This window comes from Capra hircus, chromosome 11 (genome assembly GCF_001704415.2).
Source record: "Capra hircus breed San Clemente chromosome 11, ASM170441v1, whole genome shotgun sequence".
NCBI lineage: Eukaryota > Metazoa > Chordata > Mammalia > Artiodactyla > Bovidae > Capra > Capra hircus.
Window position 1 is genome coordinate 32,228,376 of NC_030818.1, and position 17,331 is coordinate 32,245,706.

General features: G+C 36.6%; 1 protein-coding gene across 17 annotated transcripts in view; it reads right to left on the reverse strand.

The window, feature by feature from the left end:
- The window catches only part of NRXN1 (neurexin 1), a 1,209,846-nt gene that overhangs the window by 372,233 nt on the left and 820,282 nt on the right, over nucleotides 1-17,331 (reverse strand). The gene's annotated exons all lie outside the window — the stretch shown is intronic.

Genomic DNA, 17,331 nt, shown 5'->3' on the forward strand with positions numbered 1-17,331 from the left:
AATAAGGTTAGTAATAAGAAATTAGTAATTAGTTACTAATAATAACTAAGGTTAGTAATAAGGTTAGTAATAAGAAATTTGGAGAAATGTTCTTTAGAGGTATTTTTATACACTAATTCAAAACGCTAAATAATCTGAGGAACATCTATGGAGACTGAATTGTAAGGGACTTTTATCACAAATTGGGCTTCCTTGGTGGTTTAGACAGTAAAGAATCTGCCTGCAACATGGGAGATCTGGGTTCGATCCCTGGGTCAGGAAAATCCCTGGAGAAGAGAATGGTGACCCACTCCAGTATTCTTGCCTGAAGAACTCCTTGGACGAAGGAGCCTGGCAAGCTACAGTCCATGGAGTCACAAAGAGTTAGACATGACTGAATGACTAACACTTTCAATTCTTTTTATAACAAAGCAGTGATCATTCTATCTCCATTTCTTGAGAACAGTCACAGCAAAAAATATATAATTATCAACACAGAGCAAATTTTACTTATTTTATTTTTTATTAGTTTTATATTGTTTGTCTCTATTATTCTATCTTGAGGATAAGAATTAGTTCTCATGGTTCCTTGTATTTACCTCAGAGCCTAGAATACCACTAGATAACTTTGCAGATATATAACTACATGTGATACGGTAAAAAAACAAAATATATGTTTATTTCCATTTAATGTTTTAGAATCAAATACCTTTGCACTACATGTATAACAAAGGATTTATTAATGGGAAGCTGGAAACAAAGAGAGCATAATGTGTCAAAATCTGCATGTCAGCAACTTTTCTCGGTGCCTTGAACAAAACTGTAATTTAGAAAATATCTTCAATAGGCTATAAATTGGGATTACTGAGAAAAATATTATTTAAAAATAATCTAGTTGATTTATTTTCTTTTCAAATGTTAACTTTGGAATAAAAGAAAAAGTCTTGGCTTTCTGTTGATACACGTTTATCATATGCTATTTTTGAATATACATTTGTAGATTTCACATAATCATCTACCTTTACATACTCTTCTTTCATCAACTCTAATGAGCATATACTTAAAACTGACATAAAGACTCTGTGTAGTTTATATACACACATACACAGAAAACGCCAAGTTTGCTGATCAGAGAAGGTGAACTTTTAGATAACCAATATCACACAGGGGACAGATTAATTAAAATAACAAAGCAGAACAAACAAAAACTAAAAAAAAAAAAACCCTTCCCTTTAAGAAGGGCCTAAAATAAACCTCTTTTGAAGTGGTTTTTGGTGCTACTCAAATTTATATTCTCTCAAAACTAAAAGAAGCAGGCTCTAAACAAAGAGAAATTTTTTCAAGCTGGGATTTCATTTATCTTTTTTTATAATGAAAATAAACACCTAGAATATCATAAAGGTATATTTTAAAGGATAGAAAAGAGTCCTCCCCCCACCCCCCATAAGATGTTACTGGTTTTTCAAGCAGTGTGGAAATTCTTTTATCAATAAAGGGTCCATCATCTTTTATTCTTCTGCCATTTTAATACTTGTAACCAACACATTTCCACATCCATTTACTGTGTTCTCATCTGTCTGGCAAATACCGTTTCTCTTCCATGTACTATATAACACATTCTGAGGGGTAGATTTCCAAAACAGAATAGCCAATTTCCCTTTCAATCCTACTAATGATATGAAAGCCTAAAACCCACACTGTCTCACCTGTGTTTGAAATGGATTCAGAATTGGAAATGACAATTTCCACTGTAACTTCCTAAGACATTCACCAATAAGCTGATCAAATGTTTCTGTGCCCGTGAAGAGGTGAGAATCTACTGGAATAAGTGTGTAGGGAAATGCACAAAAAGGAATGTCCCTTCCACAAATAGCCTGGCTAATCACCCTAGAGGAAACAGCTATTATATCTTCACTATCTTCTGCCCATACTCTTCCAAGATAATCTTCACCATGTCAAAGAGACTCATGCCAAAGAGGATGGGCTTACACTGAAGCAAAAAGGAAGTTATATGGAAGATTTTCACTGGGGAGATGACATGATGGAGTTTGAATTTTAACGAGATTACTGGGGCTTCTATTTGGAAAATGGGATGGATGCGGGGGAGGTGAGATAAGGAGGCCTAGCAAAAGGTTATTTCACAAAAAGAAGAATAAAATATAAAGACCTTGAAAGACACAGGCAGATGTGAGAAGCATAAAGGAGGTTATGTTACAAGGACTTTTGATGATTGACTGGATGTCAAAAGGGCTGTCACATGGAAGAAATCAAAGGTCTCTCCCTAAGTTTCTGACCTGCAAAGGGGGTAGATACTCTGCCATTTATTCACTGAGACAGGAAGCATCAAGAGGAATATGAAAAGTGGAGAATATAATTAGCTTTATATGTTTGAATTTAGTTATCTTCTTCCATAGGGGAATATTTTATCACTCTTACAGTCCTGTAACACTTTGCACGCTAAAGAAGACATAGAAGACATTTTTCAGCATCCTGTTACTGGCTCAAATATGTCAGTTAAAAAGTATGTTCTAATGAAAACCACTGTGTTACTTTTTTTCTTAAAACAAGTTTTACCAAAGCTAACCTGTATCTCTTCATCATCTTTAAAATAGTGTCCAGATGTAGCAAAGCTTAGCTTTCAACAAGACCATTCCATGGAACCCACCTGAATTGGCTATATTTGTCATCCGAACATTTGCAGTGTTCCCTTTCTTTGAATAATTTTAAGAAAAACAATTATGGAAAAGGTTTAACCATACTATATTGTCCCAGCATGTCTTTTGCTTGATTGCCACTTGGTTTTCTGCATATAATTGCTTGGTTAACTTCTTATGCTGAGTTGATTGGCTTCCTCTGCTCATCAAAATTTTACTAACTGTTTCCTGCACACAGAGTACTTTAGTAAGTTAGGATGTGTTGGTTTAGCAGTTATGTCACTTAGTAAGCAATAATATACGATATTGGCTATGCTTAGGCTCAAATCCCTGCATCTATAGAGGAACCTGAGTTTTCTGCATTTTTTTTCACCTTGAAATAGTGAAAGAGGAATGGTGATGGAATCCACTACTAACAGAAAGAATGTTCTGTACCGTTAACTCTGTTGACTCTCAATACAAAAAATGTTGAAGCTTTTCCCTAAAGAACAAGTTTAGTTAGACATTCTGTATTGTAACCATAACTTTGATCTAGTATAGACCCTCTGTCTCCTAGAACATAAAGGGCATGGTTACTTCCAGTCCCTAGGATATCCTTAGGCAAATCAGAAAAAAAGCAAATCTTCCTCAAAACCCTTTACTTCCAACTGCTGGGAAACTGTCACAGTATACTGATCTTGGCAGAACAAGCCATTGGCTTACTCTTTCCTAGAAAATGATCATATTAAACATGCAACTCTGTGGAGGTAACAACATAAATGAGAACACCTCCACATTTCTACATCTTAAACAAGTGTACACAGTATTCCCTTAGTGACTGATAGAGGAAACACTAGGGTTTGGCTCAAGAGGGAGATTCAGCTTATCTTGGATTCTGTTGTTCAGTGGAGTACAACCATGCTCCTTAGCAGAGAGGAACGCAAGAGACAGCGAAAAAGAACTGGAAGTCCCAGCCAACTAATTTTTTTCATACAGAGCAAACACCAGTAGCAAAAGAAGTTCAGCTTTTTCTTGGAAAGAAGTAATTTTGCACAGCTGAAATAAGATCAGTCACAGATATAACTTGTAGAAATGAAATTCCTGAAAAGACAGACAATATCAGAGTACTGTTAGTCCAACATGCACAAAGAACTAAACCACAGCAGCTAATTCCTTACGTTGGAAGCACAGATTTCAGCCAGACAAAACTGTCACTTGTAAAAACTAGAGACTGAGGATCCTCAGGAGACCAGTCTCCTCCCATTTTCCTCTATGGCTGCTCCAAGGCACGTATTCAGTATTGAGGCAGGTTAAATTGGGGGTCCAAGTGGGAATACGTGGTTAATGAATTTTGGACAATCTTCCTTTTTTTCAATTAAAAAAAAAAAAAGAAAAAGCCTCAAAAAAGATTGGATGATTACTGAATTTTGCCAGCTTTCTCCCCCTAATTTTAAGCGAAACAAAGATAGAGAAAATCTGACATCTAATTAAGCTATAATATTAACTCTTTCCTCTAATCTACAAAACTATAACCATTTATATGCTAGAACTCACCCCCCTCTGAGGCCCTGAAGGACTCAGACTTTACACAGGTATCCAGAGAATTTTATATATATTTATATATATATATATTTATATATATATATCTAGACTAAATTTGATCCTGCAAATTAAGTCATATGCACAAACAAAATATTTAATGAATTTCCCAGGTTTTGCTTAAATAAATTTATGTACTAAGGAAAGCCTCCAAGGTATGCCCAAAGAGGTTACTTTTTCCTGTAGTTAAATTGAAAGGTGGCAAAAATAAAATCTCCTCTATGATGCTGTTGAAAGGAACAAGCTTACTTTCTAACAAATGGAATATGAAACTGACACACAATAAGTGCAGCTGAAAATGGAAGAAAGATTCTTAAACCCAGAAGCTCACAAAGAACTCTCATGCTGAAAGACATACATAAACTCACAAAACAGTAATGCCCCTTACATTGTTGTCTGAAAGGGATGCATGTATCCAATTTTAAAAGAAACACAAAACAATGTGACAAATTCAGTTTCAAACAGATTTCATTAATTTGAAAAGATATTTAACAATATAAATACACGTGCCCCTTACATTGTTGTCTGAAAGGGATGCATGTATCCAATTTTAAAAGAAACACAAAACAATGTGACAAATTCGGTTTCAAACAGATTTCATTAATTTGAAAAGATATTTAACAATATAAATACATGTACAAATATATCTCTATACAAATTAGACCCTTTACTTCTCTCAACTGAACAATGTCTGCACTATGAATTTATTACTAAATTCTAGCTGTTCTATATCAAAATGAATGAAAATAAGATTATATAAAAACACAGCTAAAAAGCCAGCATGTAATGCGGAAGGGTTGTGTCTTGAATCAGGAAAGTGACTAACTCGCGGCTCTGTGATTTTGCCAGTTATTTGCCAGAAACTACTCGGTAATTGTCATTTTCCTCAATGAGGGGTTTTTTCAGGTAATCTCTATAGTCATTTCCAACTCTACTCTCTGGGTTTAAAATATCACTTCAGTAAAGCTGGCACAAACCTTGAACTTGATCCCAGCATACACTGAACTGTCCAGCTAATATGAGCATGATGCAGAAGGGCATGTTACGAGTGAGGCACCATAGCAGATAACATGCAAAGATTTCTTAGGGAGCATATTTTGCTCCTTTTTAGACTTTAAACAATGATTGTACAGAATGTTTGCTATATTTTACAATTGTGAAATGATATAGTAGAGGATATTTTATGTCATGCAGTAATTCTTTCTATGATTATAGAATATTAAGACATAAATACAAGTCAAAAGAAAAAGACAAAAGAGTATTGGCTAAGCACTGTTGGCAGTTAATGTTTTTATTTCCTGAAATCATATACCCAACATGACTGGTCCAGCAATTTCACCCAAAATCGATACAATATAAAACCTACAGAAATGACAGTCTAAAATGAGCTTCAGATTTATTAAAACCTAGTTACATAATGACTGAGGTCTTCTGGGTCTAAAACCTATAATTACTGTGGTTACTACTAAAAAGGTTGGGTTAAATGTTATTAAGAAAAAACCACCCTGGCTGATGTGTTTTGTGAATACATGTAAAGATAATTCCTACTTACAAAGACATAATCATTCCAAGGAGGAATGATTATGAGCCTTGGTGGGTTCTATTGTCATAAATATGACTCAGATCCAGAAAGGGATTCATTATGCTGTTCCAACAGTCAATTTAAGTTGTGAAAATACAAGGAAAAGTGAAAGCATATTCTCTACAAATGTAACTTCATTGGTATCATTTTTCTCCCATATTTCTAGTTGAGAAAGACCAGGCATTAACTCACTAGCCAAAACGTTAATTCTTCCTTAAGATAATTCTGTCCATGTTCACCAAGACTATGGCCAGTTGTTTGTTTGTGCTCATGCATTTTGGCAAAGAATTTAAAGTCCTTTATAGAAAGTGAAAGTGAAGTCACTCAGTCGTGTCCGACTCTGCAATCCCATGGACTGTAGCCCACCAGGCTCCTCCATCTATGGAATTTTCTAGGCGAGAATACGGGAGTGGGTTGCCATTTCCTTCTCCAGGGGATCTTTCCAACCCAGGGATCAAACCTAGGTCTCCTGCACTGCGGGCAGATGCTTTACCATCTAAGGCACCAGGGAAAGTCCTTTACAGATATCCAGTTAAATCATCACAGTGTTCATTCCCTGGTAGATTAATAGTACTATCTGAAATGCCATTAAACCTTTTACACCAGAGGGTAGAAAACCATGTTTTGTTCTGAGCTACATGAAAGTACCATAGACAAAAGCTGATTTTCATCTATCATGTTGCCTCTTTTTTCCCCAAGCATCTGTTGGAGGGTAACTGGCAAGGTGATTCTCATTTTCCCAAGGGGAAAGAAAAACAAGTAATCTGACCTCAGTCATAAAATTAGTGAGCAGGAAGAACACACAGGGATACCTTTACTAATTTATTTCTCAGATTTGAAAAATCTGACCTTCACACAACTGTTCCACATTAAAACGGCAATAATATTACAGGTACTATGATGTGGCACTGTGCGTACACTCAACAAATGTTGAATGAGAGAATCTAAGGCAATCTCTACTATTCATCTATTTAAGGACTTCAAATGAAACAAATCATTATATATAGATGACTGTTAGTTATTCAACGTGTTGCTATGCTAAGTCACTTCAGTCGTGTCCGACTCTGTGCCACCCCATAGAAGGCAGCCCACCAGACTCCCCCGTCCCTGGGATTCTCCAGGCAAGAACACTGGAGTGGGTTGCCATTTCCTTCTCCAATGCATGAAAGTGAAAAGTGAAAGTGAAGTCGCTCAGTCGTATCCGACTCTTAGCGACCCCATGGACTGCAGCCTACCAGGCTCCTCCATCCATGGGATTTTCCAGGCAAGAGTACTGGAGTGGGGTGCCATTGCCTTCGATGCATTAGGCAATTCTTATTCATAATATGGTTGGTTGTAGGAGGTTTCATTATAGGTTGTGATTAAATAATATTTATATATGGCAGAAATTATGGAAAGTACAGAAATGAAGACAAAGAGGACTTAAAACAGGTTAGGGAAATTTTAAATGATTTGGCTATTGAGGAAACAGGAGGGACTTCTCTGGCAATTCTGTGGTTAAGACTTTGCCTTGCAGTGCAGGGGGGGCAAGTTCAGTTCCTGGTCAGACAGCTAAGATCCCACATGCCTCAGGCCCAAACCACCAAAAGGTAAAACAGAAGCAATATTGTAACAAATTCAATAAAGCCTTTAAAAATGGTCCACATCAAAAAAACTTAAAGAAAACAACACACACACACACACACACAACAACAACAACAACAACAAAACAGAAAAAGAAATGAGAAAAATAAGAGCAGTAACACTGACTAAGAAGTTAGAGCACGTGTTCTTCCAGAGTTCTCCAAGTTGTCCCTATCACCAGTCTTCATACAAAGTTCAACACCACAGCTTGTTTAGGATGAGGGCTACATCCTCAAACATCAACTTAACTTTGCATCACTCTATTGATTGGATATTTGGCTCAGGACCAGTGCAAACCTGGATTGGTATAAAGGTTGCTCTCTTGGTTTGAAGACCATTTACCAAGTGACATCGTGTGAAATCAATGGACTGTTGCTGCTTTCATCTTTCTCGACTTCAATATTATGGGTCCTTAAGATTTAATGAACCTAGTCCATTGAGTGAAGCTTTCAATCCGCTATATTTCTTCTAGCGCACTAAAATGGCTTGCATAGGAAATAAGTACTGCAATATTATGTAGTGGGACAACTGTAGCAACTAACAAATTTATGACATAAGGACAATACGGCAGAGTAAGTTATACGTTTAAAGCAGGCGTTCATCAACAAGATTTAAGTTTATATGTATGTGTGTGTGTATTTAAAGAAAAGGGATGAAAAATCCCTAGTGGTAAAAAATAAAAAGAAAAGAAAAAGTGGAATACACACAGACACGCACACAGACCAATAGGACAGACAACACTGTACAGCAGCCACTAGGTCTCTAGAGAGCCATTAGCATTTCATATCCAAGGAAACTATCCGCTCACTCCTAAAACACAAAGCATGTTCAAAGCAGACGCCCTAAAAATGTGAATGACAAGGCAATCAGTTTGAAAAAAGGTAAATTATGGTCAGATGGGTGGGAAAATAAGAAATATAAGGCATTCCCATCAACAGGAAGAAGTAACCTAGAGATAGAAAAAAAAGTTAATAATGATAAATCAAGCAGGTCAATGACAAGGAGACCGCCATGTACTCTAGCAAAAGGATGATTTCCCTGGGTGGTACAGTGGAATGGAGAAACTCACCCAGAATATTAAAATAGATATTTTTCCATTTTCTGAACCGATTTTGAATGATCTGTGCACCTAATTGGACTAGCATTATGGATGCATTTCAGCACAGTTATGTTCTTAGGGGGGAGAAGGAAATGGCAACCCACTCCAGTATTCTTGCCTGGAGAATCCTGTGGACAGACGAGCCTGGTGGGCTGCTGTCCATAGGGTCGCCCAGAGTCAGACACGGCTGAAGTGACTTAGCATGCATGCATGTATTAGAGAAGGAAATGGCAACCCACTCCAGTATTCTTGCCTGGAGAATGCCAGGGACAGAGGAGTCTGATGGGCTGCCATCTATGGGGTCATACAGAGTCGAGCACGGCTGAAGCAACTTAGCAGCAGCAGCAGCAGCAGCAGCATCTTCTTAGGGTTTTGTTTTTTGTCTTTTGGAGACAAAAAGTTGGAACAAAACCATAGACCACTCTCATGTAAGAACATATATCTATTTTCTTTGCAATAATATCATCACCCAGACCAGCAAAATTTGTCTATTTGTGAAGTTAAGTCAGGGTGCCAAACCTTCTCAAGAAAACATGAGAAAAAAGGAGAAATATGGCAGGTGATGAGATATGTTAACCAAAAAAATGATAGGTTTTTTAACTTTTTAAACAAAAAAGTGAAAGTTTTTTTAAGTCATGTCCGACTCTTTGTGACCGCATGGACTATAAAGTCCACGGAATTCTCCAAACCAGAATACTGGAGTGGGTAGCTGTTCCATCCTCCAGGGGATCTTCCCAACCTAGGGATTGAACCTAGGTCTCCCACACTGCAGGTGAATTCTTTACCAGCTGAGTCACCAGGGAACCCCAAGAAAACTAAGACCAACTCACCAATTCTTAGTCTTCCTGTATTGGGGGTATATTTGCTCTATGTAGAAAATACTTGGGAAAGTGCTCTCTGATATGACTTTAAATTATTAGAAACAAGCACTTTGCTGCTAACTCATCCTAGTAAGTACAGAAAATCAGAAAACAGCAGCCATTTTCTTTGTGAGGTTAAAGCTCTCTCTATATATTATAGACACAATGTTGGAAGAAACTATTCCAAAGGATCACCATGAAGAGGGGACTCACTGACTGCACTCACCAATCTCAATGAAAAGCACTACTATGATTAAATCATAACACTAGAAAGTTGTGGATCATCCTATACACTACAACACAAGTTACTATAATAGTTTCCAGACAGAATGCACAAAAATCCTTGTTTGTGGTTCATTGTGGAAAACTCCTTTCAACAGCAATAAAGAAAAAAAAAAAAAAAAAAAAGAGAAACCCAAAATAGAAAACAGTCCAATTCTCCAGGCAGCCATTAATCTAAAAGAAAGGGCTCCTGCCAGAGTTAAAATAGATAGAAAAAATTCAAAGGTAATTTCACAGCAGTGCATCCAAATATCAAGGTGCTATAGAAATTTCCTAATAAAATGTGGAATAATATTATTTTTCCATAAAAGGCTCAAGTTTTCATCTTATAAAAACAGAGGAGGCAATGGGACCCAAGATTAGAGAAGGTCATGTTTCCATCAGATACCTTCTCCTTACCACAGTCATTCATACTCAAAAGATAAACATTTTTTCCCCCAGGGGTCATGGTAGCTAATATTCTTTCCACATTTAGAAATAACTTCTTTGAGTCAAATGTACAGGACAGGCAAGTTAAAGCTATGAAAATGGTCACATAGAGATTTGAGGGCCACCTTTGAACTCACTGACTTTGCATGCTTTCAAAAAACTCCTGGAATGGACTGTTAGTTCAATATAACTAAATGAAATAGAAATAACCCCCTAAAATTACCACAAAGTTTGGTGGAAAAGAAACAGAATTCAAGTTGAGGTTTGAGGCTGAGATCACCCAGAATAAAATAGAAAAAAAAAAATTAAACACCTAAGGTGTTATTTGATTTGGGAGGAACAATAAGAGGGTGACAATAAAGGGGAAAGAAGCAAGTTAAGTTGCAAATAATACTGAGCAAGGTGACCTCTGACCCTGTCTACTTTCCCATCTTTTTGTTTTTGCTTATTACTGCTTTATGTAATAGACCCTTCCCTGTCATTCATGAATCCATTGAGATAGAGGATGGATGGTTTCCAGTTGATAGAACTGAAAAGCTATGCTTGGAATTTAAGAAAAAAGAATCATAAGGAGCTCACAGTTCCACTTGCCAATGTCAAAATTACTTGGATAAATGACCATAGAAAACATTATTTATTCTTCCTTATTTGAGAATACTGATGGAACACTCAGCTTAATCTTGCATACAGAAAGCATAGTTACCTAGGGAATTAATTATTTGCTTTGTGCACACCTTATGACCGCTTTCTTAAAAGAACTCCCAAAGCAGTCCTTTGGAAGGTCCACTGATGTTCTGTTTTTCAGAGGCTAATGTACGCTATGTATGCTAAGTCGCTTCAGTTGTGTCCAACTCTGCGTGACCCCATAGACGGCAGCCCACCAGGGTCCTTTGTCCACAGGAATCTCCAGGCAAGGACACTGGAGTGGGTTGCCATTTCCTTCTCCAAATGTACTCTACGAGGTTGCCAGGAAAAAAAAAAAAAAAAGGAAAGAAGAAATATTGTTTCTTTGTTTATATGGAGAAGCAAATGAACAGACAGGAAAAGTACAGTGAAAAGAAGTTTGAGTACAGGTTAGTTCTGTCCCTGACTCTGTATCTGACTTAGGACCATCACAAACCAATTTCCTTTTCTCTGTTTCTGAATTTTGAAGCAAGTAGTTGCATTCATATTATTTTTCAAAAATACTCTAAGGTAAGTGTTAAATATAGTAATATGCATCCTGGAGAGAGAAACAATAATACTCCAAAGAAGAAGAATATTTATAGTGCACATATTTCCTCAAAGTAAAAAGGACACATTTATTACAATAATGTCTCAATTTTCAATTGAACCATAAACATACAGGATAATACCAAAAATGAAAGTAAAAAGCAGTAAAAATGTCTATCCTTTAACGTTTTGCAAAGCAAGAAGTTCCTTATGCTTTTGGAGGAAACACCTATTAGTCTCTTTTCCTATCTGAACTGCTATAGCAATATGTTGTTTAGTTAATGACAACTAACCAAGAAATGTTTATCTAATACCCAAAGTATATGACACATTATAGGGGAATACAAGCTTACACACTGGACATGTAAGACCTATTTCCAGGGTGAGCCAAATTAGGAGTAACAGTCATATACACAATACTTACATTTTAAAAGCACTTTATGATTATCAAAATCTGTCTTGCATTGGTCTCTTCATTTAATAGACAATGAATAATGTGAATTCTAAGAAGAGAAGCAATCCAGAGATTGAAGCGATAGAAAACTACCTCTGGAAATGTCATTTAAAAGATGTGTTGAGTTTGAATAGGAAAGAAAGAATAGGACAATTACAACTGAAAACTACACTGGCCTTAATTTTCATAAGCAAAAACCTCACTAATTGCTTAAGTACACAAATGTAAGCTTTCTTATTATCTTCCTTAGGTTTAGTCATCCACCTACCAGCAACCTGCAGAACATTTGTTGAATTAACCAATGGGGAGGATTGGTCCTTCTGTATCTGTCTTCATCATTAACTCAATGCTTTACAAAACAGCTGGGGAGTTCAGGGTATAGCTCATGGCTATAGAATATAATTGCACTCCCAGACTCAGGGAGACAGTCCCCCCACTTAAGGTTCATTAGCCTGAGTTCCAAGGATCCCAAGAGGTGATTCCTTCCTACTCCAAATCCCCATAGCCCGCCCACATCACCCAGACAATGTCTGTCGTGTAACTTTAGCACTTCAAATGAAATGTTGTCTTTGAACTCTTGTCTTCCCATTGGCTCTCATTATCTTTGCCCTACCTCCCAATTAAGCCCCAAAGAGCCTTGCGAATAAGAACTGTGTCATTGGGATTCTTTATCTAGGCCACAGAGCTTCTAGCAAAATATCTGACAGAGCATTGGTGTAAAATCAATCTTTGCTTTGTGGCTTTAAGTTGTAAATGTTGTTCATATTTATGTTAAAGAAATAATGCTTGCTGTCTGGATTTTAAACTGTGATGTTGGAAGAGGTGAATAACACTAAGCAGGCTATGTGAGTTCTTACAGTTTCTGATTAGCAAATAAAATTTGTGTAATTTGGTAATACTGTGCATTCCAGATTTGGAAAAGTTAATAAAGGCCATCTAGTTTGGACTCTTCATTTTATACATAAGGAACCATGCTGAGAGAGAGGGTAAGGACCTTGCCTAGATCACAAATGATGTTGGGCAATAAGGAAAGAAAACAACATTTGTTGTAGACTTACAATATAACAGGCAATTTACTTCAATGAATGAAAGGCAACCAGATGTGGGTGACATGATTGAAAAGGTTGTTTTCAATCCTGGTTGAAAAGGCAATTTCTTTGTTTTCCATTTGCTGTCCTATTTCTGTCAGATATTCAGCAAAATACTTGTATTTTTCTGAACAAAAAGGAAAACATCTGCTGGGTCATGGGGCCTGCTCTGGATAACTTACTGTAATGAGTAGTTTGAATCTGCTATTTACCATACATACTCTAAATAAGTCTTTTATTAGTTTTAATTACTTCTAAAAAGCTATAAAGAAGGAAATTCTACATCACCTCTCCCTCTAGTTCTTGACTTATTATTCTGAATTTTCTTCTCTGGACCAGGGAGTCACTGAACAATCACACTACACTTGCTCTGTTCTCCTCACTATCATCTTTCTTTCTCAATCTATCTAAATTAACTTATAATTTCTAATTATTTACCCTTATCAGGATCATATTTTCTAGCTGTTCACTTCGGTGGGCTGAAAAGAACATGATATGGACCACAGGTAAGGCATGTGACATCAGCAGTTCACTGTTAAATACCTGCCACTGGGAGTGAAGACTAAGGGTAAAGAGACAGTGCATGAAAATGAAGCTAACTGCTCTCCTAGATTACCGCCTCCCTGTTTCCCCCATGTTATCATTCCACAAAACTTGACCTCGAAAACAATAACTCTCTTTGGAAAATTGGAGTTAAGAAATCAATGCACACTGATGTGACCCCCCAAAAATGGTAAATTAAGAAAAGTACAACCAGAAAAATTTTCTCCACAATTTAGACAAAAATGATGGACACCCAAGTCTCTGTGAAATCAAAAGAAAATACTCAGATTCTTTGAAACAAGAGCTAGAAGAGACAAAGAGAATAATAGTAGGCTAGAAGAGAGCAGGGGTTGGGGGGTAGGGCGGGGGCGGGGGGTGGGGGGGTGGGGAAGGGAAGCTGAAACCGAGATAGACATCAAATAAATGCCCTTAAGAGTTAATTCTTCCTCTCTCAGAATGAGGAATCGATAGACACAACCTAAAGGTGATACTTCCCCAATAATGGGACTGATTAGGTTTTGAAAAAAAGACTGAAGAAAATAAACACTGATTCTTTGAAGACTGAGAATATCAACTCAACTGTTCTGTTCCTTTAGTGGTCCTACCCAACTTAAGTGAAGCTACCAGAGAACAATGCTATCTATACGATGAATAGGCACATTTAGGGATTAGAGTGATGGACAAAGAAAAATCTAACTCTGTAGAAGTGAATGAAGTCACGTTTAAAAACAGGCTTCTGTCCAACAGATTTTCTCTTTGTGTGCTTAACTCAGGATAGAAGAGTGACCTGTGTTACAACACTGATGCCAAATAACTTAGAAGCCTCCGTACGTTTTGAATGACAAGGTACTGACCGTAGTTTCCACAAAATAGACTGAATAAAATAAAAACAGATGCTTTAAACACGAAGAATATCATCACTCCATTTGTTCTCTCCCTTCAGTGGTCCTGAGTAATTGGAAGTGGAGCTGCCGGACAACAATGGTATCTTTTAAGGATGAATTACCAAATTTAGATGTCAGAGTGACAGCTGAAGAAAAATGCTTGAGTGGAAAACAAATGAACAGCCACAAAATAAGCCCAGTCTACTTCCTAAGCTTTGTGTTTTTAACTAGAAGGATGATTACTGTAGCAAGAACTATTGCTTATAAAAATTCTATGAAAATCAATAAAGATTTACAAACTGTAACTTCTATGAAGATTTGATTTATCAAATATTAGTCTAACTTGCTTTATTCAGTGCATAAATTCCGAAAATATTAAAGGCAAATATTCACATTGAAATCCAAATGCGGTATTAAAAAAAGAAACAAACTTCTATTTTTCAGTATCCAAAGTTTCAGGTAGAAAATAAAATCTATGCATTATGGTTACTGGTCCCCTTATAAGATCATGGAGAACATTACTGTCCTTCACCTTGACCTTTATTCAAAGGATCAGGTTCCTCACCCAAACTTTGTCTTTCTATAACATATGAAGCCTTTATTATGCCAATTAATTATTTATTCACTGAGTCTCTTCGAATTCATTTACAAGTTTATCATTTCTCCATATTGGTGAAATTCACTTTTGAAGTTCAGGTAAATTATGGAACATTTGTTTGCTCCTAATATACCTCCTTCAAACTGAAAAGAAAACTGGCTAATCCTATCCTCTTGGATTTTGGGTGCCTAGTTTAACAAAGGAAGGTATTAAATATTAGAAATGAATTTGCTATATAACAGTAGCGTCAAAGGCCATGCTTGTTTGTGTCCTATGTATTGCAAAATGAGTTAAAATCTTCAATCACTGTTTCATAATGACAGTAATAATCATATTATAGCCATTCAGTTCAGTCGTTCAGACACGTTCGACTCTTTGCGACCCCATGGACTGCAGCATGGATTATAGCCCTTACTAACCTGCAAAATAACACAATTCTGTGACTTAAATTCAGCAGTTTAAAATAGGAAGGCTAAACTGAAAAAATGGAAATAATTAAAGGAAAATGCCCTATATATTCAAGCAGAGCTTCCTCAACATTAGAAAGGAGAGGCACTCAAAAGAAGCAGGAAATAAAAGGCTCCTTGATGTCTCCTTTGATTCTAAGAAGGTGGTATGTATTTGCAACTTAGTTTTCATATGCTCACAGACAGCTCTTCACCTTATGAAAGAACACACAAGTGTTAAAAGGAAAGATAAATAAACTAATCTTGTATGCAGGAGATACATATAACTAAGCAGTCACATGAGAATAGAGCCTGCTAGTAAGAATATTTACTTCTCCCTGACTGGAAAAAAAAATCTAGAGTGGAAGACTAGTCCTCTGCTGCTTTCGGGCTTTCTTAAGAATGAGGGAAGCCCATATTGTTCAGCCAACAGTAGCCCCCAAAGGGTCTGATCTTTATTCTTTTAAACCAGAAGCTTATAAAAATATAGTGTCTAGATCATTTGGTTTTAAGCATTAAATTCACAAGAGAAAGTAATAAGTAAACTTTAGTTTAGACACATGACTTCAGGACAGATCAGAGCTGGACTGATTTTGCAGCATATCCAGTAAAGCACCAAGTGCCTTTAAAATCATACACAGTGTTGCCTTTGCTTACAAAACTTCCAAATATGGATTCTGAGCTGTGAGATATAAGAACGACCACCACCCTTATTTTTCTTTAGGTTTCAATGCAATATTCAACTTATATCACATCCTTCTATATAGCCAGAAATATGTGCTCAGCACAGTGTTGAGAAAAACAGAGAAACAATGTTCTGGGTGGTAATTAAAATACCAGCACTCTTAATTAAGGCACAGGTTATTCTAAGGAATCTGCCATGTGCTCAAAACATCAAATAATGTAAAAATCATACACATAGACTATGCACTGTGCCTCCTATTAAAAAAATCTTAATATACCACTTATAATGTGAGAGAAACCACTTAAACTTGGCATGAAGGGTCATGGAGGACCATTACATTTTCTGAATAAAAGCCCTTTATATGGGTTTGTATTTACATTGAATAGTAAGCAGCTTACTGACATACGATGCATTTATTTTACTACATCAGAAAAAATTCTACAAAAGCACTAAAACTGAAAGATGAAAATGTGGTCTTATTGAGCAAAAGACCATTTTGTGCTCAACAGAGCACAATGTAAGGTGGCAGCCAACAAGAGTGCAGTGAAATACTGAAAACAGTTTGAGAGAAGCTAAAAGCACCAAGATTTTCTGGAATAATACTAGTACGAAATTATTTAAAATACAGAAGAACTTAATGATGGTTCACCTGACAAACCATTCAAAGAACTCAGAAGTAGTGGTTTGGCTAAAAACAAGGGACACACGTGAAAAAATTATTCCTGAGATTAAAAATGTCCTGCATATCCAGTTATGCCACAAACCATTCATTCATCCTTCTTACCAAGTTCAAGTTTCTCTGCCTTAATTTTGCACTTTTTCACTGCAAGATTTAAAAGAAATCAGGCTCAATGAAACAGCCTGATATCTGCAGCATCATTTGTCAGAGGCTATCAGCTAACATGCTCCTATTCCCTTGGAACCACCCTTGAAATCACTGGCCTGTCTAAAATAGAAATAATGGTGCTGGTGTGACTGCCTGTACCTTATCTACCAAATGATCCATCAGTTGCTTGTCAAATGAGGCAACCATCCATCGAACTACATTAACATAATGGTCATCATTAAGATTTACAGTAATATGGGTATCAACATTTTACATTTAAGAGGAAAACATCCAATCTAAATATTAATAGTTTAAAAGTTAGAGAATGCATTGATAATGCATGAATCCTCAGCAAGACATGTTAGCAAGATACTTTTGATAGGAGTCAGTCAGTCAGTCAGTCAGTTCAGTCCCTCAGTCATGTCCAACTCTTTGCAACCCCATGGACTACAGCATGCCAGGCTTCCCTGTCCATCACCAACTCCCAGAGCTTACTCAAACTCAAATCC